This window comes from Coptis chinensis, chromosome 5 (assembly GCF_015680905.1).
Source record: "Coptis chinensis isolate HL-2020 chromosome 5, ASM1568090v1, whole genome shotgun sequence".
In the NCBI taxonomy this organism is placed as follows: Eukaryota; Viridiplantae; Streptophyta; class Magnoliopsida; order Ranunculales; family Ranunculaceae; genus Coptis; species Coptis chinensis.
The window spans coordinates 33019246-33043735 of NC_141460.1; the positions used below are offsets into that span (position 1 = coordinate 33019246).

Below are 24490 nucleotides of genomic sequence, written 5' to 3' on the forward strand. Positions count from 1 at the left end.
TTATGGGCGGATTGTGATAGTTATTATTTACCGGAACGATACCTCTATTAGCATTATAATTATTATAACTACATTGACCTTGTGCTTGACCTTGTCGAGGTTGCGCTTGGTTGTTATAATTATTATAATTACCCTGATCCTGTCCTTGTTGTGGTGGAGCTTGGTTATAACTGTGCGTTGGCCTAACATATTGATTATTGTACCCTGTAGGTGTGACTTGTTGGTTATTTCTCCAACCGAAGTTGGGATTTTGTCTCCAAGGGGCGTTAGGTTCACTATTAATGGAACAAGAATGTTCATAGGCTATAGGACAGTGGGAGTCAGGATGCTCAGGACTCCAATAGAAACTACATGGATTTGAATTTACATTTATGATGGGGATAGGCTTTTGTTGTACAGAAATGGCCTCTACCTTTTTTGTGAGGGATTCAATTAGAGTTTTAAGCTCGGGATCTGATTTAACCTCAAACATACTGGTAGCCTTAACTGTTGAAGAAAAACTAGCGGAGCGGGAGTAATCGTCACTACCCCCCCAATTATTATTATGCTTAGTCTGATCTTCCAAAAATTTATATGCCTCTGAGGCTCCTTTACTTAGGAAACTACCCCCATTCATTATGTCTAGGACTTCTTTATGGTGGTGTAGAAGTCCTTTGAAAATGGCATGAACTAACGTGTCTTTTGCTAGGTGATGGTGTGGACACTTTATAAGGAGATCGGTGAAACGATTCCAAGCCTTTGAAAATGATTCATGAGGATTCTGTTGAAAGAAGTGAATCTTGGAAAGCATTTCATCCATCTTTAGGGGTGGGTAAAAATGTTCCATAAACAGCTGAACAAGTTTGGCCCACGAGTCCACAGAATTAGGTGTTTGGGCAGTTAACCAAGACGCCGCCTTATCAGCTAAGGTGAAAGGGAATACCCTCAATTTAATTTGTTCGGCACCAACCGTAGGATGGTGGAATGTTGTAAGGACTTGTTCAATCCTACGCATGTGCTGATAAGGTTTTTCATGGTCTAAACCATGAAAAATGGGTAACAAATTAAATATATTTGGGGGATGCGAGAAATCCCCAATCGGGTCCGCTAGAACGATGCAAGATTTAGGGCTATCACTCAAGGCTTTATAAAAGTCAGAGAGAGGAGTCTCTCTTTCTTCAGCCATAATATCAGGTGGTGTGTGTGAAATAATAGCTAGAGGTGTAGTGGGTAGGAAACTAGATAGACTTGTTTGTTGACGTTGCCATGTAATTACGTTAGTTGTTTTTCTTCGACCAGACCTTAATCTCATGCAAGACTAAGTCGAACTTAACTAAACATGCAACACTCCAAACAATTCTGATATACTAGTATAAACTCTAACCGGAGATGCGAGGTGTGGAAGAAAGGAATACCGATTGCGTCCTTGCTTCGCTTTTATGAATAACGCCTTGTTTACGCTTAAACCCTATAACAAGTTAAAACACCGAAAAACTTGAAAAATCTAAGTTGAAACAAACCTCGTGGAAATCCGGCAAATTTCAGCTTAGGGCGCGGGTGCCCTCTCCTTGGGCGCAAGTGCACTCAGAGTTCCAATAACTTAGCGTGGGTCGCGCTCGATATGGGGGCGGGTCGCGCTCAAGGTTCCAGGCGTTTGGGCGCAGGTGCGCTCGCTTTGGGCGCGGTCGCGCTCCGTGTAATTTTTCGCAGAACTTTTCAATGCTGAAACGGACAACCACAGTATGAATCAAACAAGGGTGGGTGGGTGAAATGGGACTTAAAAATGACTAATTATACTACGAAAATAATGCTAAAGGTAACTAAGATGGCAGTGGCGCCATTTGATAAATGATAAAAAGGTAGTTTACCTACGAAATGAACGATGAACTCAAAACGTAAGTAAACTAAAACTTATTACGAGTCTATATTTATCAAAGTTTCTACTCTCTTTCTATTGAACAGATATAGTGGAGTAGGAAGTTCATTCCACTCCTAGTTCTTTAGCATGTGATGTTTTCTAGTTAACTAATCGGTCTTAAGTCTAATGAGAGTTTTACGAGGGGAAATTATACTACGATGCAACTACCCACAAGATACAAACTATAATTGATTCAGCTACGGAAATACTACGTTGATTCTATAATAAGGAATTAGGGGGGATTGATTCCACCTTAACTCAACTTAACTCACTAATCCATTTAATCGTCAGAATCCGAATTGAATCGCTACGCGAGAACAATTGGTTCTTCCTAATCCCTAATTACACATGACATTTCTACCAATTCATAACTAGCATGTGAACGATTAAACCCATTCTCATGGCTTAATTAATCGTTTCTAGAGTGGAATAGAAATTACGGATTCGACTCTACGATAATCGGAATCAAGCTTTCATCAAGGCTTCTCAACCCCCTCTAATGGAGGTTTAGCCGGGAACCATTCCGCAATCATTTCCATATGAATCTAAACTAAACATAATATCAAGATTCGAAATTTACTAATCTAAATTAAACAATAATTAAAATCTAATTAACAACTAAGAAATGGTAACCAACAATAATTAAAACTAGATCTAATAGATTGAAATAACAAAAATTGAAATGACAAGAAGAATAACTATTTTATTTATCTAATGAATGATATTCAATGATTCAAGAAATTAATCTAAAACAAGAAATGAAATTCTAAAACTAAGTTCTAAAACTCATTAATGGAGGCTAACTAATCTCATTCTAATCTAGGTCTAACTATCTACCATTAACAAAGAGCTAAGCTTTTGTTTTTATATTTTCAGATCCAAAAATCGTGCATGGGCTTGGAGCCATGTTTTGGGCCAGAGAATCAGGCCTAAAACCCAATTTCTTTAGTTCAAAATGGGCTCTTCAGCTGCAGTTGGCTTCGACAGATGTTTTGTCCACTTTTTTTCCTCTGATTGGGTCAAGGCTTAGACCATTGGAAAGCTCTTTCTGAGCTGGTCGTTTTGACATATGGTAGGCAAAATTCCGAGGTCTGAGTCCAAAGATATGATCTTCGGAAGTTCTGCTGACTTTGTGTGTTGTTTCTGTACGCGTTGACTTTGACTTTTTAGCTTTGACCGGGCTTTAGAAAGGCTTTGTGTTCTTGAATCTTGGCCTTTAATCACAGAACTCCTTAGCAACCAACCATTGCTCCTTTATCTCGCTAAAGTGGCACATTTCTGCACATAATGGACTTTGAAGCCTGAAATGCATAAAAACACGTAATCAGAATTGGTCTAAAAGTATGATTAGTAAGGGGTTAAAACTACAGTTTTGGCTCTTATCACCTATACCACGAACTATCCGTGACATTAAAGCCTTTTTAAGCCATGCAGGTTTTTATAGGCGTTTTATCAAGAATTTTTCAAAAATAGATAGGCCTTTAACTAATCTACTTTTAAAAGATGCCATCTTTGATTTCAATTATGATTGCAAACAGGCTTTTGAAACATTAAAAGTCGCTTTAACATGTACACTGATTATACAGCCTCCTGATTGGTCTAATCCTTTCGAACTTATGTGTGATGCTAGCGATTATGCTGTTGGTGCTGTGTTAGGCTAGAAACTTGATGATAAGTCCACTGTTATTTATTATACTAGTAAGACTTTAAATGATGCTCAAAGAAATTATACTACTACAGAAAAGAAATTTTTAGCTGTGGTTTATGCTTTAGATAAGTTCCGTCCTTATTTGGTTGGTTCAAAGACCTTAGTCTACACTAACCATGCAGCTCTTAGGTACCTTCTCGCCAAGAAGGATGCTAAATAGAGATTGATCTGATGGATTCTTCTCCTGCAAGAGTTCACCTTATAAATTAAGGATAGACAATGGGTCAAAAAGGTAGTTGCCGATCACTTATCTAGACTAACCAATGACAGTGATAGTGATTCTGAGTCCATACATGATTTTTTTCCTGATGAACATTTTTATTCTTTTTTTTTCGCACCTTGGTATGTCGACATTGTGAATTATTTAGCTTATGATATTATTCCTGATGTTTAGTCAAGAAATGAAAGTAAAAGATTTTTTGCCAGAGTTACGCTATACTACTAGGATGAGCCCTACCTTTTTACGTATTGTGCGAACAGATTATTCATCGTTGTATTCCCCAGTGGGAATATAATGAGGTTTTATCTTTCTGCCTTGACAAAGAGTGTGGTGGCCATTTTAGTGGTATGAAAATGGCAGCTAAAGTTCTTCAATGTGGTTTTTATTGGCCTACCCTTTTTAAAGATGCCCAAGTTCACTGCAAGACGTGTGTTCATTGCCAACAATTTGGGCGTATTACTAAACGTAATATGATGCCTTTAAATCCCATCATGGTTGTAGAAATTTTTGATGTATGGGGCATTGATTTCATGGGTCCTTTTCCTGTTTCCCATGGTTTTATTTATATTCTTATTGTCGTGTACTATGCTTCCAAATAGATAGAAGCCATGGCTTGTCATTGTAATAACCATAAGACAGTTGTGTTTTTTGTGAAGGAATACATTTTCTGTCGTTTTGGCATCCCTAAAGCCATCATCAGTGATGGCAGAACGTATTTTTACAATAAAGTTGTTGCTTCTTTAGTTAAGAAGTACGGAGTTACCCATAAGGTGTCAACTCCTTATCATCCACAAACTAGTGGCCAAGTAGAAGTCTCTAATAGGGAAATTAAAAAAATATTAGAAACAACAGTCAATCCTAATAAGAAAGATTGGTCTAAGCGTCTAACAGATGCCTTATGGGCATATCGGACAGCTTTTAAAACTCCTATAGGAATGTCTCCCTTTAGACTTGTGTTTGGAAAACCTTGTCAATTGGTCGTTAAATTAGAACACCATGCTATGTGAGCTATAAAAAGCCTAAACTTCAATATTGATGAGGTAGGTGTCAAGCGCAAATTGCAATTAAATGAGCTTGAAAAAATCCGTAGCAATTCTTATGATCTCGCGAAGGATTATAAAGCTAACATGAAACATGTTCATGAGAAATAGATTTTGCATAAAGAGTTTGTGGTTAGTCAAAAGGTTTTGCTTTATAACTCCCATTTGCACATTTTCCTAGGAAAATTAAAAACCCGTTGGTCTGGCCTTTTTATGGTTATTGAAGTCACCCTTTACGGGGCAATCACCTTGGTAAATCCCAAGGACAATAGTACCTTTCAAGTTAATGGCCAACATTTAAAATATTTTCATGAGTTAATGTCCCCCGATGTGGAGGATGTCCTTTTATAGGACCCTATGTCTATGAGGACTGACCTTTGATGTTTGGTGTACTTCCTTTCATTTCCATATATTGGTGATGCACCATTAAGGTAACTATGCTCTCCTTTGGAGTGTGTGGTTGTAAGTACCGAATCCTAAGTCCACATTTAACATAATTCACGCTTTTCACTTTTGCATGTTTTCTCGATTTTTGAGTAATATTTCTCTATGGACTGATTTATGTCTTTGTTGTTTTATTGTTTTCCTTTATATTAAACCTTATTCATAAAAAATAAAAAATATTAAAACCATATAAACAGTAATCTAGCAAGTCTCGGGAATCTGACTTTAAAATACCCACATTTTTAAACAAATTTTCTAAACCATGTTTTCAAAAATTTGTTTGGGGGTGGGGGGGAGGGGGGGTGGGTGTGGTGTTTGGTCTTTCTATTCTTGATTACTCAACTTCCTATTCTTGTGGTTTATGGCGTTAGTCGTATTTTGATTCGAGTTGACACTATCTATGAATTTAGATTTCTCTTGATCATATAACTTATTTCATTCACGCATTTTGAGGCATTTTCCATCTTTTTATATGTCAACCATTGTTAGATTTGAGTTTCCTATAGATCACTGGATTGTACTTTCTCTGCTGATCATTTTCATAGCTCATTCGCCAAAATCAGACCATTAACGAATAGGGAATTTTAGTTTTAAAATTTTACGAGGCATAGGACATGATGGGCAGTTTAGGATTTGTTTTGGGCTTGGGCCCAAATGAATTAAACCCTACCCACATAACCCCCTTTTACACATGTGAGTTTTTGGTTTCTTTTCTCTTCGCCTCCAAAACTCAAGAACACCGCCTACCAAAGAAAAAGCTTGAGCACGCACGCCCTCATCTCCAGCCTAAACTTGAGCGCGCCCGTGCCTTAACCTCCACACAACCCCAGTTCAAATTTTGATTGAGTGTTTAATTCACTCTCCCCCACCTTACATTCACCCCAATTTCCAAACCCAAAACCCAATGGCTCCTCAAACCCCAAATGATTCATCCAGAACAAGTTTTTAATCAAACATAATTTTCACCCTTTTTCAGTAACAAAATGGTTATTAGGAAGTGGGAAAGGTTGTGGTGTTCTTCGGAGGATTTTATCACACTGATTTGGTGTATGATTTTTATAAGAAGAGGGAGATTGATGAGCGTAAGATTTTTGTTAAGGTGAATGGTAGTCAGCGGGAATTTACTACAACAGTGTTGTCTGAGATTACTGGCATTGACCAAAGACCCATCCTAGTCACAATGTAGGAATCTCAGATTAGTGGAATATGTCCTTTGATGATGGAGACTGTCTTGGAAAGAGTTTGCAATCCGAAGTCGCACTGTGTTCGTCAAACGTCTCTGAAAAAAAACCAGCTGGTTGTGGCTCAGTGGGTTGGTAGGAATGTTATTGCCACCACGAAAGCCAGTGACATCAATTTAAGCTGTCTGCACGTTCTCTGGACCCTTCAGAATAGAAGGTATGGGTTTTGCATCCTTGAATATTTGTTAAATGAGATTAGAACAGTTGGTAAATTGACCGCAGCCTTCCCTACATTAATTACAAAGGTTATGTTATATTGGGGATGTGTTCCGAAGACTGGTAAGATTAATTTGAAGTTGCATGAAAATGCACGTATCTATCGGGAATGTATTCAGAGGGATTGGCATTTGCCTGAGGTTAGGGGTGCTGCGATGGTATCGAATGAGAAAGATGAGGACGACACGACATGTTTTGATGCAGATGTTTTGGAAAGAGCTACTATGGATATAGACCTCATCTCATTACTTCATTGTGGCCTGCGAACTCTCCATAACGAGTATGAGATGATTTGTACAGGCCAACATTCTCTTAGTGACCTCTGTGAGGCTATTTAGACTAGGCAAGGTACCATTCTCCGTAACCAAGATACGCTTTAGTCTAATATGGAGTTGCTTGGTGATAGTAGATCAAACCCTTTCTTCATTTAAGAGTATGTTTGAGCAGTGTTTCGACCCTCACCTACGTGGCAAACGTCCATTGGTAGAGGTCTCCACTTTATTCGTGTAATCAACAAGGCCAAGGCCCAATTTGCAATACCATGGATCGGTATATAAGCTCATTAACTCATGTGTTTAGGGCTGAACCCTAGCCACATGGCTTGCCACTTACATACATTAATTTATGTTCAGATTCGTTTCTTATCAAAGAGATAATCATCAATTAAGAGTCATGTTCAATTACAATTACTTGTGCTACAAGAAATCTCTACTCTACACATATAAATACCAAACTATTTTTCATAAGGAACGATGTTCTTGAGACCTGATCTCATCGATAATTTGGGTATGTAGGCAACCGAAAGGTACAGTCTAAAAATTCTCTCGATCACCATCACTTTTCTCACTACTTTTCTATGTTCTTCATCTCTTTCGTCACCATTTAGTGTTTTGATCATAATTGGTCAAAACATAATTGACGCCGTCTGCGGTTCTTATTCAAAATTGATGATCAGATTCTACAAAAGTTATTACGAATACTAGAAGAGCTCAAGTTCCTGATGCACTTACTGTCCAAAATTGTGAACATGATGTTGAAGGTCAACCTGGTGATAACAGACTAATCCCTCTTACTCTTTTGTAACACTAGGTTGCACACGACCCTGTTTGTAAAGCCTATTTGGAAGCCCAAGGCCAAATGATTCGTTGCTTGGACCAAAGCCGACAAAAGAGGATAAAAGGATAGAGCAAAAGAGGGAAAATAGACTTCCGCATCTGGGACGCATGGATTGTGCGTCTAGACGCAATGCTCATATCTGAGATGCAAGAATCGTGCATCCAGACACATGAAACGACACTATAGCCACTTCCTTCTCAGTTTTGGAGACGAAGTTGGACTCTGAAAGAAGTTAATTTGTATTAGAAAACAAATGGCGGTTTGGAATGCTTCTAGAACTCATTGTAACCCCTATAAATAGAGGACCTAAGTGTCTCATGCAATTTGCCAATTCACTTATATTCTTGTCTCCAGAATTTGAGGTAGAGAGAGATTAATAATAAAAGATTCGGTTTTAACTAGCCGAGTCTTAATAAGTTAATATTTCTAGTCTTATGTTCTTTGACTCTTCTTCTTCTCGTTCTTTGTGTTCTTCCTTCTTTATGGAAAGCTAATCTTCTCCTTCAAGGGAGGAGATGAAGCTGATGCTTAAGGTTTAATGATTCTTCTGGTTCATGGTGTTCTTCAATCAGGTTAGTTCTTTATGTTTTTAGTTATTAGTTCCATTGCCCACACCAGAGGATGGAAGTATAAAATAGGGTTTATGTTTTGCAATATTAATATCATGCTAGTGTTCTTTACTTTTCTTTTAGTAGTATAGTTCTTTAGAGTTAGGGAAGTATTCTTTGTGTTGCCTTAGAAGGGGTAGCTCAGGGAGTGGCTGCCTAGGGGAAGTATTCTCTGTGTTTGCCTTAAGTGGTGATTCATTAAATGGCCGCCCTAATAGGAAGTACTCCTTGATGTTGCTCTCGGTAATACATTGAATGGCTGCCCGAGCTTACAAAAAAGGAAAGAAGATATTAATAGCATAAACATAGGAACAACCTTAAGTAGAGTTAATTGTTAATGATGCTTCGTCCAAGAGGGAATCGGCACTCGCTCGATTGCCTAATTGTAGTCTACTTGTAAGAACAACCATGAAGCAGAAGGTCATAGATCAAAAGTATTGGTGGATTCTAATCTCTTGAATTCCCTCTCTTATAAATTCTCAATAGTTTAGTTTAATTTAGTTTAGTTTAGTTTAGCATTAGAATCTAAAATCTCTACAATCATAGTTTTTAATCCCTCAAACCCCTTTTCCAGTCCTGTCCTTCACATAACATACACTTAAAAGTGGAATGATACCCTACTCATCCTTTACTTATTGAGGGATAATTAGGTTTTTATACGCTTCTATTTTGTTCAACGACCATCATCCATCTACATCATCTATCTACATCATCCATATCTCATTAACACAAAAAGGAGCGAGTGTCAAATCGCGCTGCTACTGTTTTAATTTTTTTATGTTTACCGTTTTCTTTCAAGATTAAAAGTTTGGATCTTGTTGTAATTTTAGCCGCATCATCCATCCTTTTGAGAAAAAAAGATGCTTGAAGGACATCTCGAAGACAAGATCTACCATCCAGGTTAGTCGAATCTTCATTCTTTTTATTTCATTCTTAGTATAGTTGCATCGTAGTTTAGTATTATTGCTTTCTAGTATAATTATATTTAGGACCTTTTCAACAATTGAAGTTGTAAGCCAACACAGTGAAATATCAAACTCTAGTGTTTCTTGTCTGAATCTTGACAAACGGACTATCGTCTATGGGCCTTGGTACTTAAGCAATCCAAGTGATTCACCATAACCCTAGAAGAGCCAGCTTTAGACAACGGGTGAGATACTAGCTGCAAAGCCCAACCCAGTTGAAGGAAAATAGTTTTACATTTTATTATAATTTAGAATAGTTGCATATTATTCAAGCATTGTAGGATAGTTTTTCATCATTTTCGCATAACATTTTCTAATGTATGCCCCATCGTCCATATCATCGTCCAATAAGAACACAACATTGGCCAAGCTTTAACAATCGACTCACAAGAATACTAGATGAGATTGATACAATGGCCACACGCAATGATGGAGGTGTTTTGGATACTAATAATCCTGAAGCTATCCCACCCATGCAAGCATAATAGAGGAAGAAGCTGAGTGATTTCTATTCGCTAATCATTGGAGACCCACCCAGCAGTATTGTTTTTCCAGAGACAGAAGCTAACCAGTTTGAACTTAAAGCATCAATAATCTCTATGCTTCCAAAGTTCAATGGTTCAGACAATGTTCAGCCTTATGTTCACATGAACAAATTTCTATCAGTCCTCAGAACTTTCAAGAACCAGAATATCAGGGATGAGAGTATCAAGTTAATTCTTTTTCCACTCTCACTCGAAGGTAAAGCATCCGAATGGTTAACTGCACAGCCGATCAATTCAATCAACAACTAGGAGAAGTTGAGAACAAAGTTTATGAACAAGTTCTACCCACCCTAGAAGACAGATGCCATGCAGCAAGCCATCAACAATTTCAAAGGGAAGGTGACTGAAGAATATCATCAAAGTTGGGAGAAATTCAATAATCTGCTAGTCTCATGTCCACATCATGGTTATGATAAGAGCACACTAGCGCATTTTTTCTTTTGAGGAGTTTCTACTATGAACAAGCACATGATACAATCAATGCATCAAGGTAAGTTTACATCATTGGATGAAGAGGAAACCTACAAGTTTCTCGAGAATTTAGCTGAAGACACTCAATAATGGAGTACTAGCAACGAGGACGTAGCTAGAGTAGAGGGGGTGCCGAAGCAGTTTGGCAACCAAATTCAAGAAGACCCAAATCAAGTAATGCTATCAATTATGGCAATCCTATCAACAGGACTTGAAACTCTGAACAAGAAGTTTGATCAGTTCTCCAAGAATCCTCTAAAACCAAACAATTTCCAAGCTAAACCTCAGCCATCCAAGCCTTGTTATGCCATTTGAAAGCTATGTTCTGATAAATGCCACACCACTGAAGAGTGTTCGTACTATCTGGATACTAATGCAAAGGCATGTAGTATCAACTCTTTAGGAAGAAATAACCAGTTCAATTAGGGACAGAATTATTGGAAGCCACAAAATACAAATCAGAGGAATTTTCTTCCAGGATTCAAAAATCAGTCAAATCAGTTCCAGAATAACCAGTATCATTTCCAAGACCGCCAACAACCATACAAAAATCAACAGTCATACCAGAACCAGCAATACCAAGCCAACACAAACAGAGAGTTAGTACCAGATCTTATGAGTGGATATATTGCCCCAACGCCTCAGTCGAGCAAAGCAGTTATCCCACATCTGGAAGAAGCTATAACCACCATTGTCAATGAGCTGAAACAAACAAATCAAAGAACCCAGAAGTTGGAGAATAACTTTAGTGTCATTCAAGGCTAGATAGGGCAAATCACTGCATCATTGACAGAGAGATCAAAAGGAGCATTACCAAGCCAGCCAGAGCTAAATCCGAAAGGAAGAGGTGTCTTGCAGGTGGATAACCTGGAGATTACTCAGTCGAATGACCAAGTTAATGTTATCACCACTCTGAGGTCAGGCAAGAAAGTTGATAACAAGATTGTCTATGAACCAGGAAAAGATTCTGCGGAGCCTAAGGTAACTTATGTCCCCACCATCCCACCTAGTTCTAACATTCCAGATATATCTAGTGTTGTGCCACCCGCTGAAGTAACTGTTAAAAGAGAAGCTGAAGGAACTACTGTGGAAGTAAGTAAGAAGAAGCCATCACGAGTGACTCCACTATCTGTTACCAAGCCAACAAAAACTGAAATAAGAGAACCGATATTGAAGAATCCGCCATCACCGTTTCCTTCGAAACTAGTGAATACCAGAAAGGATGACCAGTACAAGGAGATTTGCGATGTATTTCAGAATTTGCATATTAATATCCCATTTTTGACCGCCATCAAGCAAGTTCCCTTGTATGCCAAGTTCATGAAAGATCTAGTGAAGAAGAAGACCAACATTCCAAAAGAAGCTTTTATCACTCAAATATGTTCATCGCACCTACAGAATCTAGCGGTTGTGAAACTGAAAGATTATGGAAGTCCAACTGTTACATACAGAATTGGAGATTCTTTGGAGGAGCAAGCTTTATTAGATTTGGGTGCCAGTGTGAATCTTCTACCATATTTCGTCTACGAGAAGTTAGGCTTGAATGATCTAAAACCGACTGATGTTACTTTACAGTTGGCAGATAGATCAGTGAAGATACCTAGAGGAATCATTGAAGACGTCATAGTCAAGATCGAAGATTTCTACTATCCCGTTGATTTCATAGTACTCGAAACAGAACCTACATCTAGTAGGCAGATACCAAACATTCTAGGCAGACCATTCTTGGCCACTGCAAATGCACTCATCAACTGTCGAAATGGTAATATGACGTTATCCTTTGGTAATATGAGAGTCGAGACCAATGTTTTCCATATGTTACAACAACCACAGGAGGTGTGTGCTGTGAATGAGGTATACATGATTGAAGTGTTATCACCGGATTATCTGACTCATTCATATGATGCTGGTGAGTTATTGAAAACACTGACAGACTCAGACTGTGAGGAACTTAGTGTCGAGGCAATCAATGCAATTTTGGATTCATCACCTATCATGGATGACATCAAGTTCAAAGAAAAGTTTGAATCACCTATGCCTGATGGACCATCTAAAGAGCTTAAAAAGGAGCCGCCTAAGCTAGAATTGAAACCTTTGCCGTCTACACTCAAGTATGTATTCTTGGGAGATTTGGGAACCTACCCAATAATCATTGCATCAGATTTGACTGAGGAGTAGGAATATAGGTTAGTAACACTTTTAAAGGAACACAAGTTAGCTATAGGTTGGACAACTGATGATATCAAGGGGATCAGCCCTATGATAGTTCAACATAAGATTCATTTGGAAGAGGATTCTAAGACTCCTAAGCAACTGATAAGAGCCCAAAACTGTAGTTTTAACCCCTTAACAATAATATTTTTAGACCAATTATGGGAGTAATAAATAAGAATTAATGTTAATTACGTGCTTTTATGTATTTTAGGCATTGAAAGTCAATTATGTGCAGAAATGTGCCACTTTGGTGATATAAAGGAGCAAGGGTTGGTTGCTAAGAAGTTCTTTGATTAAAGGCCAAGATTAAAGGAGAAAAATCCTTTGTAAATCCCAGTCAGAAGCTAAAAATTCAGAGTCAATGCGGGCAGAAACAGCACACAAAAGTCAGCAGAACTTCCGAAGACCGTATCTTTGCATTCCGGCCTCAGAATTGAGCGTACCTTATGTCAAAACGACCATCTCGGAAAGAGCTTTCTAATGGTCCAAATCTTGACCCAATCAGAGGAGCAAAAGTGGATGAAAAGCCTGTTGAAGTCAAAGCTAGCTGAAAAGGGCCTTGTGGACTGAAGAAATTGGGCTTTGGGCTCGATTTTTCAGCCCAAAACATGGACCCTCAGCCCATGCACGAAAATGTGGATCTGGTTTCCTCCATTTCGACACACAAGACATAGCTTTAAGAATCAATTAGGCTAGGTTAGAAGGTAGCCATTAGAGTAGCCATTAAAAAAGCTTAGTTCTAGATCTAGTTTTTGGTTTTAATTAATTAGTTTCCATTCCATTAATTAGTTTCATTTCATGTTTTAGGTTAAGTATTTGAATCATTGTTTAGCATTGATTAGATAAATAAAATAGTTAGTTCTTGTTAAATTCGATTTTGTTATTTAAAATTGTTTAGATCTAATTTCAATTCTTGTTATTCAATGAATTCTTAGTTGTTAATTTAGATTTCAATTGTTGTTTAGTTGAATTTAATAAAGTTAAATTTTTTATATTATGTCTTATTCAATTTCATTTGGAAATGATAGTTTGATGAATCGAGGCTAAACCTCCATTAGACGGGTTTGATGAAGCCTTGATGAAAACCTGATCAAACTAGCTTAGAATCGTTGTAAGAGTCTATTCTACTATAGAGGGACGTTGATTCACCATGAGAATGGGTGGACGTCCTCACATACTAGTTATGAATTGGTAGAGATGCCATATATAATTAGGGATTAGAACGACCAATTCTTACTGTAAGAATGTAAGAATTGGATTACAACAATCTATGCTAGTTTCTTAAGTTGGATTCAAGGTGGATTCAATTCCTTCCTAATTCTTATTCTAGATTCATCCTTAGTATTCCGTAGCATTTCATATTATAATTCGTAATTCTCTCATTGACTTTGGTAGGATTAATAGCCATAGGAAACTTGAATGCTAAAGAACTAGGAGTGGAACGAATCTTCTATTCTAACTCTACTTCAATAGTATCGAGAGTGGAAATCTTTGATAAGTCTAGTATAAGTTCAGTTTATAGTTTTACTTGCATTTAGAGTTTCATCGCTTTATTCATTAGTAAAACTATTTCATTTTTACGATAATCAAATGGCGCCGCTGCCATCTTAGTTGCCTTTAGCATTGTTTTCTTTGGAATTGTTAATTTTCCAAAGTCCCATAACCCACCCACCCTTGTTTGATTCTCACTGTGGTTGTTCGTTTCAGCATTGAAAATTTTCCTCAAAAAATTACACAGAGAGCGACCCGCACCCTGGCTAGGCATAATTGGAGCGCGACCCGAGCCCAACCGCCTTGAACTCCACTCTTTAGTTGAGCGCGACCCGCGCCTTGCCAAGGTAAAACACGAGCGCCCCCCGTGCTGAAGTGCCTAGACCTTGAGGTTTTCCCTGAGCGCTACCTAAGCTCCACCAAGGCTAAATTAAAGCGCACCCTGCGCCCAAGAGCATGGAACTCCAGCTCGAACCTAAGCGCTACCTGCGCCCTACTTAGGCCTATTTTGAGCGTTACCTGCGCCCTCTGCTGAAACTGCCCGATTTCCAGAGGTTTGTTTCAAATTTCCATTTCTTCATAGTTTTCAGTGTTTTAACTTGTTATACACACTGAGCACGCGTAAACAAGACGCTATTTATAAGCGAAGCAAGGAGGCATTCAGGTACTCTTTTCTTCCACACCTCGCATCTCCTGTTAGAGGTTCATACTAGCATATCAGGATTGTTTGGAGTGTTGTTGTGTTCATTAAGATTGGCTTAGAGTTGTATGAGATTAAGGTCAGCCCAAAGAAAAACGCCTAACGTAATCAACTTGCAACGTCAACAAACACGCCTTCCTAGTATACCACTCACTACACCTCTAACTAATATACCACACACACCACCTAAAGTAATGGTTGAAGAAAGAGAGTCTCCTCTCTCTGACTTTTACAAAGCCTTGAACGATAGCTCTAAATCTTGCATCGTTCTATCAGACCCAGTGGGATATTTCCGAATACCCCAAAATATATTTAATTTGTTACCCGTTTTTCATGGGTTAGACCATGAAAAGCCTTATCAACACATGCGTAGGATTGACCAAGTCCTTACTACATTCCACCATCCTACAGTTGGTGTTGAACAAATTAAACTGGGGGTATTTCCCTTCACTTTAACCGATAAGGCAGCGTCTTGGTTAACTACCCAAGCGCCAAATTCTGTGGACTCGTGGGCTAAACTTGTTCAACTATTTATGGAACATTTTTACCCAACACTGAAGACCGATGAAATGCTTTCCAAGATTCCTACTTAATATTAGTAACCAAACGTCATGAATGTCATGAATTCTTTTCTTGTAATAAATCAAGTCCACACATTCCTACTTAATATTAGTAACCAAACCTTAACAAAAATCAGCACACACAAGGTAAGTGTATTAATATGTACGAAATTATCCAATAGGAAACCAACGTGGAAATTACCCATTTTAATTGTTACCCATGATACCATATCAAACGATACTTGTATCATCCGTTCTAATTAATCTTTTGTCAAACCACAAGACATTAATAATCACGATAATATATCATAGGTGAGAATATATATCAAAGAGAAATAAAAAGAATATCCACTCACCTGAGATTGCAAAACGATAGTTAGAATCTAGTAAAGAAAACCAGAAAGTGATGTTGCGCCGAAGCCACCAATACCAAATTATTAAATGTTAAACAATGTCTCTTATAAATTTTATAAGAAGATAAATGTTAAAACAACAACCATTTTATTTTCCTAATCATATCCCAACTTTCCATTATAAAAGTACACACAAAACAGCAAGCCAAGCAAAATACCACAAAGAAACACTCCTACTACACATTTACCACAATCCGATGATCACCTAGACCTTCCCTATCTAGGCTAATCTAGGCTCTGATATGAAACTGTCACACCGCAAATTTCCAGACAATAAAAAAAAACAAAGATATTCAATCATCTGAAAACCCAGGATGAAATAAAAACCTAATACCCTGTTATCAAACACAATATAAAAAAGAAACCTAAAATCAAATGAAAACAAAAGGAACAACTCTTCATTCACAAATAAAAATATTACAATCATTTCAACTTGGAAGACAAGTTAGTTCCATTTTCTCAAAACAGCATGTAGTTTCTTGCCAAGTAAAATTTCAATCCCAATATACATTTCCAAGAACCTCATATAATAGTACTCATCATTCCCTTTTGCCAAATTAACTCACAATATAAATACCACTTATATTCCACTTATTAAATACACAAATGATTACTTAATTATATATTAGTTTGATACACCTTATCTTTAAGCCAACACGTCGTTTTAGGCTAGGATATTTACGTCCCCTGCATACAAGATTAACAATTCCTACCCTCCTGCAAAATAGAGTTATACATCACAATAACAGGATTTATCTCAATCAGTCAAATTTCCGTTCATAATCAAACCTCATTTAAAACATTGAAGTTTAATTGATAAAACATGGTTTGTCCCTCATATTCAGGGAATACCATTTATCATAACACAAACAAGTCATTCATGACACATTCAATGAATACCTTGGGTCCTTCCCGCCACATTCAAGGAATACCCATTATAACACTAACATGTCATTCATAGTACATTCAATTAATACCTTGGGTCATCCCGCCACATTTAAGGAATACCCTTCATAACACTAATAGGTTATTCATGGCACATTCAATGAATACCTTGGGTCATTCCCGCCTGTACGACTAAAAGAATGGCTTTTTGTGTCACTTATTTTTTTTGTCTCGTGTCACTTACTAGAAAAAGTGACACACAGAGTTTTGATGTGTCACTTTTTTATGGAATGAAGGCTGATGTGTTGATTCTGGGAAAAGTGACATAAGTAATTTTATTTTTTGTGTCCCATTATTTGAACGTGACACTTGTGGTTTGCCTTGTTGTGTCACTTCTGGGTGTAAAAAAATTGAAAACAAAATTAACAAATTATCGAAATAAATAAGAAACACTAGTAATTGCTTATGCCATGATTTGGGTGTAACTATATTTTTAGGTTCCCTCCCAAAAAGAATTAACTTGCTAAACCTAAAAGAAAAAAACCTTAACACTTAGGGTTAAAAAAGAAAAAAAAATAGAAGAAAAAAAAAAGAAAAACTCTGTCTCGCAAAAACATTGAAGAGACTCTTCCTCCCAACTAATTCTCACTGGTGTTCTAACACCACGCGCGCTCTCCCACCCAGAGGTCTCTCGTCCATCCCTCGTTCTCTCTCTTTTTTTTCTCTCTCTCGCGAGCAAGAAAATAAAGGTAATATTTTTTTTCGTTTTTATTTAAGAATGAAGTGTATATTCTTAAAGTTATATAATAATTTTATTTTACTAAATATTGTGCAAATACGTCAATTGGGAGTAACCCATCGTATCACTTGAAACTTGAATTTGAAAGGACTTATTTGTGTGTATGTGACTAGCGATTGAGTTGTTTAGTTTGTCAGCTGAATTAGCTGATAAACAAGTTCTTTTATAAGCACCTAGTTGTTTGGACACATGTCTAATAGGGTACAAAACTAACCCCACAACTAAATCAATGCCATAGGTTCCTGGGACAAAGTAACAGTTGTGGAAAAAAGTGATAAGGTTATGTACTAAAAGCATTACTTTTGTATTAACTCTAATTCTTTATTCTTTGAATGAGAATCATATGGGTAAATGTTATGCATATTATATATGTTATTAGTTATATGCATGCGTCTAATACTTTATATTGTAGATGATATGGTGTGTGGTGACACACAGAAGATCATATCATCAGTACCTTATAAAGTATAAGTAAACGTTCACAACCAAGATGGATTTGGACAAACCATTGGTATGGTTGTAGTATAATATGGTATTAGTCTATCTTGACTACAAGATTACAGTAGTACACTTTGTGTGTATTGAACAAGACCTAGTGAGGTTGTTTCTCTTTATACTGACTATAGAAGAGAACAAACACCTTTGTTATTATGGATACTTGTCCTCTTAATCCGGATATAATAACGGGCACTTACGTGCATTGTACATTGTTTTAAATCATCAATGAGTGAGATTCATTTGTGAATCAACAAACTCGATGGATTAGGTAGTGACATTGTATGTAAGGTGTGCTGTTGATTATAGAAGGAATCCGTGACCCGCAAGATGTTGGGTTGATGATGTCCCCTTGAGGAGCTCATAAGGATTGTCATGTAAACCCTGCAGGTGGATTTAATCCGACATGACAATGAGGTTTAGTGGTACTACTCAAGGTAAAAAGAAGTTGATTAATGAAGTTGTCAGTAACTTGACTTGATCAATGGGCATTTGATATCTTAACACGGGGAGATCAACAAGCATATAATATGGAGCACATAACCATAATACGCGTAATTTAGGATTGGAGCGGTAGTGCAACAATGGCCTTTAGTGGAATAAGCCATTTGTTGACGGACTTGGGCCGTGTGTTCTGGGCGAACATGGAAAGCCCAAGCCCGTCGGGAGACCTAACCCTAATTTCTCCTCATGGTCCCTGTTGTAGCCTATATAAAGAAACCCTTCTTTTCTGGCCAAATACTGAGTTATTGTTCAAGCACAATTAGTCCCAAAATTCGGCCAAGAGAGAAAGAAGGGGCTGGTAGATCATTGCCCACACAACGTCCATTCCAAGGATAGGAATACAACAGAAGATCAAGAGGTTTCTGATTCGTATTCTCAAAGATATCACAGCTGATCAAAGGTATGATTCTAAACAAAATCGGAACACCCTTATTCCGCTGCGCATAGGTTTTCACGGTTTGTAAACCATTCGATGCAACCATAACTGTCCCTACAAAAAGTTCCTCTGTTAAAGTTTCATGCAAGAATTGGTGTGAAATCTTTCCTTTTGAGGTTTTAGGCCCCACTTTGGACTGGTTTTGGTAATCTTGCGGAAGATAAAAAGGAGTTGAGCCGTGTAAGGGAGAATCGCTGAGTTTGGCTGTGTTGCACTGTAGTTACTTACTATATCTCTTGAGGTTATTTTCGACTTAGATACGCGTAAGTTTAAGTTACCATCTTGTTTTGATATGTCTTATTTACACTACACCATAACAAGGATTTTTTAATAATTGCAATTTCTCATTTGAAACACATATACATCCGTTAGTAAATTAATAACAGTTAGAGTTCCATTACATAATTACTTAACCGTTAGTAAATTACCGGAATTATTTTGTGATGTTTATAGAGATATTAACTAACAGATGTACAAGCGTGACTAATGTTAAAATCTAATTAGAAAATTTGAGACCAATTAAAAAAATAAAAGAAAGAAGGAGAAAATTTTAGTAGGATTTTTTCACCTCGCCGCTCATTAGGTCAACTGGTCAGTACCTGGAAAAGAGTAAACAAAACAAAAGGGGAAAAGGGATGAACATTTCTTTGCCGCCACTTCCGGGGAGCGGATAGGGTCTTTCTTTTTCTTTTTCTTTCTACTTTCTTCTCAATCAATCTCAATTCTATTTCATATATGATAGGACTAATGAGAATTTGTTTTTTTGGTCGATCTACTAGGTTTTTGAAGTTAGTTGGTTGTGTACCCAAAGGACAAAACTTTCATTATTTCAACACAAAATTGCTTTCGATCTATGGAAGAAAGCTCGCTTTAACCAAGGTAACAACTAATTATGGGTTTTTTTTTTTGAAAATGGGGTTTTGGCTAAACATAAAAGTGTGTGATCTGTTCATTCAATAATTGTTTGTTGTGCTTGTTTAACCTTAAGTAAGTTAGTTATTAAAAGTTAAGATCTTTTTAATTTCGAATTAGTTTAGTTTATTTGTTATTGTACTTTTTAGTGTTTGATTTTCTGGTTTTTGCTAAAAGTGTTCTTGTACTTATCTTGAATGGCCTTGCTTTGTTCTTGAAGCCCTTCATGATTTTAATGTATTATATACATCAAGATGATAAGTTTGATGGAAGAAGTCGAATATGAAATTTTGTTTGAGTCTGGGGATGATGAAAGCGAGTGTTTTAGGTTGGGTCTTGCTGCTGATATTGCTTTGGCTTCTCGAAAAGCACTTACTGGGTACTTGTCTGGAAGTATTGCTATCATTGCTGACGCAGTTCATTCTGTGTCAGATGTCGTAAGTTTTAAGTGATTTATTTGGTGGAAAATAGGTTTGGGCTAGTATAGAATTTGAGTTATTGGTATTTTATTTGTTTTCTTAGGTGCTTAGTGGTGTGGCATTGTGGTCGTTTAAAGTTGCAAGTGCTCCTAAGGATAAAGAACATCCATATGGTCAGTTTTGATTCGTACCCATGCGCTACTCTATGAATATCTTTAGTGAGTATCAAATTATGTAAGTGTTTAACTATTGTATCTTTTATCCTGTCCAGGGCATGGTAAATTTGATACTCTAGGAGCTCTTGGGATTTCTTCTATGCTTTTAGTAACTGTAGGAGGTATTATGTGGCATGCTATGGATATTTTACTGGTAAGGATCACATTAAGCGAGGCAATGAGGTAGACGTGTAGAATATTGCAGCCAGAAGTACTATTTTTAGTTATTTTAGTTTTTCGAGTACTTTGATTGGTTTCTTCATAATGTAAGTTCTTGAAAATATGCAGGGACTTCTGGCATCAAATCCGGGAATGGATAGCCATGGCCATAGTGGAGGGCATCATCACGGGGTTGACATGGATCACCCCATCTTGGCTGTGAGCATGATGATTATATCAATATTTGTTAAAGAAAGGTACTTACCAAATCGAAAGGTTTTAACTCTTAAATATTACTGGTCTTGTTGGTCCAAAAAGTGGACTGAATCTGGCTAAAGTCAATAAAAACACATGGTGCCAATGTGTAAAATAGGTTTTTGTGTTGTCTTTCTGTTTTATATGCCAAGCATTCAATGTGTACTGATGTGTATAATATTGCAGGGGTGCCACCAATTAAGGGGAAGGAGGGTTGGATCATCTATATATCTTGATGTACGCATAAAGGTGTTAAGTCTATATATGTAATTTTTGTTAGTGATACAACCGTCATTTTTGTTAGTGAATTGTGTGACATAGTACCACGTCGACAAATTCTTTAGTGTGGAAAGATATATGTTTTAAACATCTTCCAAACTTGTTGATTGTTTTCATAATAACTCCTTGAGCTGTCTATAAGTGGCGTCAGTGCAAAAGATGAAAAAAAAAGAAGATGACACAAGTTGGTGCTTGTACTCTGTTGGAAGCTGATTTGTCATTAGCTAATTTTGTACATCTGTACATTGGCTCCTTTAGTATATTTGTTTTTGTTTACTTTCCCATTGATACTTCTTTTTTAGGACGCTATATCACAATTGGGCTGTTCTTTTGTTTAAAAACCTAAACTAGAGTGAACTATCCTTCCACAGGTCATTCTAGCTGAAGTCAAAGCTATACGTTTTAACTCACAATACCAGAAAATCTCGGATTTAACATTTAATTTGACATTTATCCTCCAGTTTTACAATTGGATTGCTTTTGGTTTTGATTAGATATCCTGCATACATGTTAGTGTGCAAGGCATAATAAGATTTTGGTTGTTGTGTTCATTGATAATGTGTTTTTTTTTTCTGGTTATTCCAGGGCTTATTCTGGTTTTGCTAACGTATTATGTCTTGGAACATAACATTGGGATATATGATATTGATGATTATTGTTGTGTTTGAAGTGTGTTGTTTGTTGGACATTTTGCTTAGCTCTAGGAGTGTCACTATTAACATAATCACAATATGAGATAATTGTATGTGAATTCAGTTACAGAATTTGACACATGTTCCCATTCTTTTTCAGATTTGTAGCAGCACTTATTGATAAGCCCTTTTAGGTAATGAGTGTGGTACCAATCAATCTACCAAATACTCTGCGTGTTGTTTTCGATCGAGGTTTGATTTGTATATATCATGACTGGTGCGAGGCTTTTAATACATATCCTCAAACATATGATCTCCTGCACACTAATTACCTCTTCGGAAATCTTACAAACACTACACCATAACAGGCTATTTGCAACGGCAAAAAACCGTTGCGAATAATTTTCGCAACGCTTTTTAAGCGTTGCAAATAGGGCGTCGGTAAAGTGTTGGAAATATTTGCAACGGTTTTTGCCGTTGCAAAACCAAATTTTCCAACGGTTATTAACCGTTGCAAAGTGACAATTTACGGTTAAAACGGTTAAAAGCGTTGCAAAGCAAATTTTCCAACGGTTATTAACCGTTTGCAGAGTGACAATTACTAACGGTTAAAAGCGTTACAAATCAAATTTTCAAAACCGGTTTTTAACCGTTATTAAGAGTGACAATTAGTAACGGTTAAAAGCGTTGCGTAGTTTGATTTGTAACGATTATTGATGATTTAATTTTTTTGCTTTGCAACGGTTTAAAACCGTTACTAATGTGTTGGTATTGTAAAAAAAATTATTTTTATTTTTTTCTTGCCCTAAATTTGAACCTCCTGGTTTCATATAGAAACAAAGAAAATTACCAATGCTTTTGCAAATAGGACGAAAGGAATTAATCAAAACAGGAGCATTTGTATTATGGTTTGATGACTAAATCTCAAAAGATAGTGAAAGAGATAAAAGAAACTACCTCATCTATACAACAACTAAATAAAAAATACAATTCTATACTCCCAAGCAAAGTTTTGTACATCCTGACAACTTCAGCTTCCTATCAAAGATCACAACAATAATCCACAATCCTTAAATTGCCAAATGAAGTCATAGTGCAACATGAAGATGAACAAGAGCTGCGAGAAGAAAAACAAACCTTCTCATATACCTGTAGTCAGAAAATAAGAAACCTTTTAGGCCTCGTATAACTTTTTTAGTAAGGAAATACACAATGGAACTATATGTATATATAGGAGGGATAAAGAGTAAGACTCATAGTCACTTTGTATGGTCCATAATAGACCCATATGAGGAGTCATAGCCAATCATGGAGTTGCACAACATCAGCCAACACATTTCAATACATCGAATCGACAAAGACACAATCACTTCGGATCAATAGTAAAATCACAAAAAGAGAACAACAACTAAGCAACATCACGAAAATGCTGATTTTCACTAATGCCCAATAGAAAAATCAGAAGGTCCTATTGCTCGTGAAATCACTTACAAAGCAATTTCTGCATCAAGTCGGTGACCTCGGCCAATAAGGCCCCGAGATTCCTTGATCTTAAATTCAGTTTTTTATCAATCGTGCACGCTCCAGTTCAACATAAATCTACACGAGGAGAAACAAAAATGCCCAACACAACTCATTAGTAACCTTCCAAGAGAAATTACTTGTTAAAAGAGAAAATAGCTTTGCAATTTATTAATTCACGCTTACCTTCCGGTAGAGACATTGTTTAGCGTTTTGATTAATTCTACACGAGCTTCAATATCAGTGTCATCTATATATTGCATAGCTTCTTCGGACCATAGCGAATGTACTGTTTAACACCAAATAACAACATGGAACTGGATTTAGATTTATATTATATTAAATCAATCGAAAAAAAAAAAAATGTACCTGTTTAAGCTGGCCTCTTCGTTTGGACAATATGAGGATCTGTTCATTAAGAGTTTTCCAAGCACGTGCTCCGTAACAGAGTTGAATGATATCAATGACAGCTTTCTTAGTAGCAGAAACATTCTCAGCAAGTCTACTTTGTTTCTCTACATTCAATAAAGATTCAATTTGTGCATCCAAATTATCCCCTCCTTCCTGCACAGACAAAGAAACAATAGTAAAAAATGAGAAAGCCGAAATCTAGAAATAAATTGAGATCTATAACGAACAAACTTACCATTGAATCGAAAGTTTGAAAAGTAGATTTGAGAGAGAATAAAACCCTAGCTGCTGATGACAAGAAAAAGGAACACTAATAAAGAGTTACGTGGGCTTTTCTTGTGGACCACGAAGGTAAGCCCAATTAATGGCCCAATGTTAGTTTTCCAACTGACTACGACCCTCCTCATCGCGGCATCGTCTGCCTTTGCTTAAAAGGCTCCAACTTTCCAACCCAACACATTGGCCTAAAATGTTATGTGTAAGGCACTAAATAAACTAAAGAGTAGCCAAAGACCAATAAAAACAACCACACCCATACATAAAAATATAGTGAGTTAATAGTGATGTGGATGAACTATATGATAACTAGACAATTTGGATAAATGAAACAGTCCCTAATAATATAATGATGTAGGTAATAGCTAAAACCTAATAAATGTATCGTGGTAGTTTTCCTAAGACATAAGAAATGTGGTTTATTTAAAAAAATTGGGAGTACC

The 24490-nt window shown here is 36.9% G+C and overlaps 1 long non-coding RNA gene across 1 annotated transcript; it reads right to left on the minus strand.

Moving 5' to 3' along the window:
* Positions 1–22721: 22721 nt before the first annotated feature.
* LOC147497334 (uncharacterized) lies at positions 22722–24490 on the minus strand. The gene is made up of 3 exons (XR_015197098.1): positions 24007–24490; positions 23730–23924; positions 22722–22988 (listed from the first exon to the last, which is right to left on the minus strand). It is a non-coding gene; the product is annotated as an uncharacterized LOC147497334 (long non-coding RNA).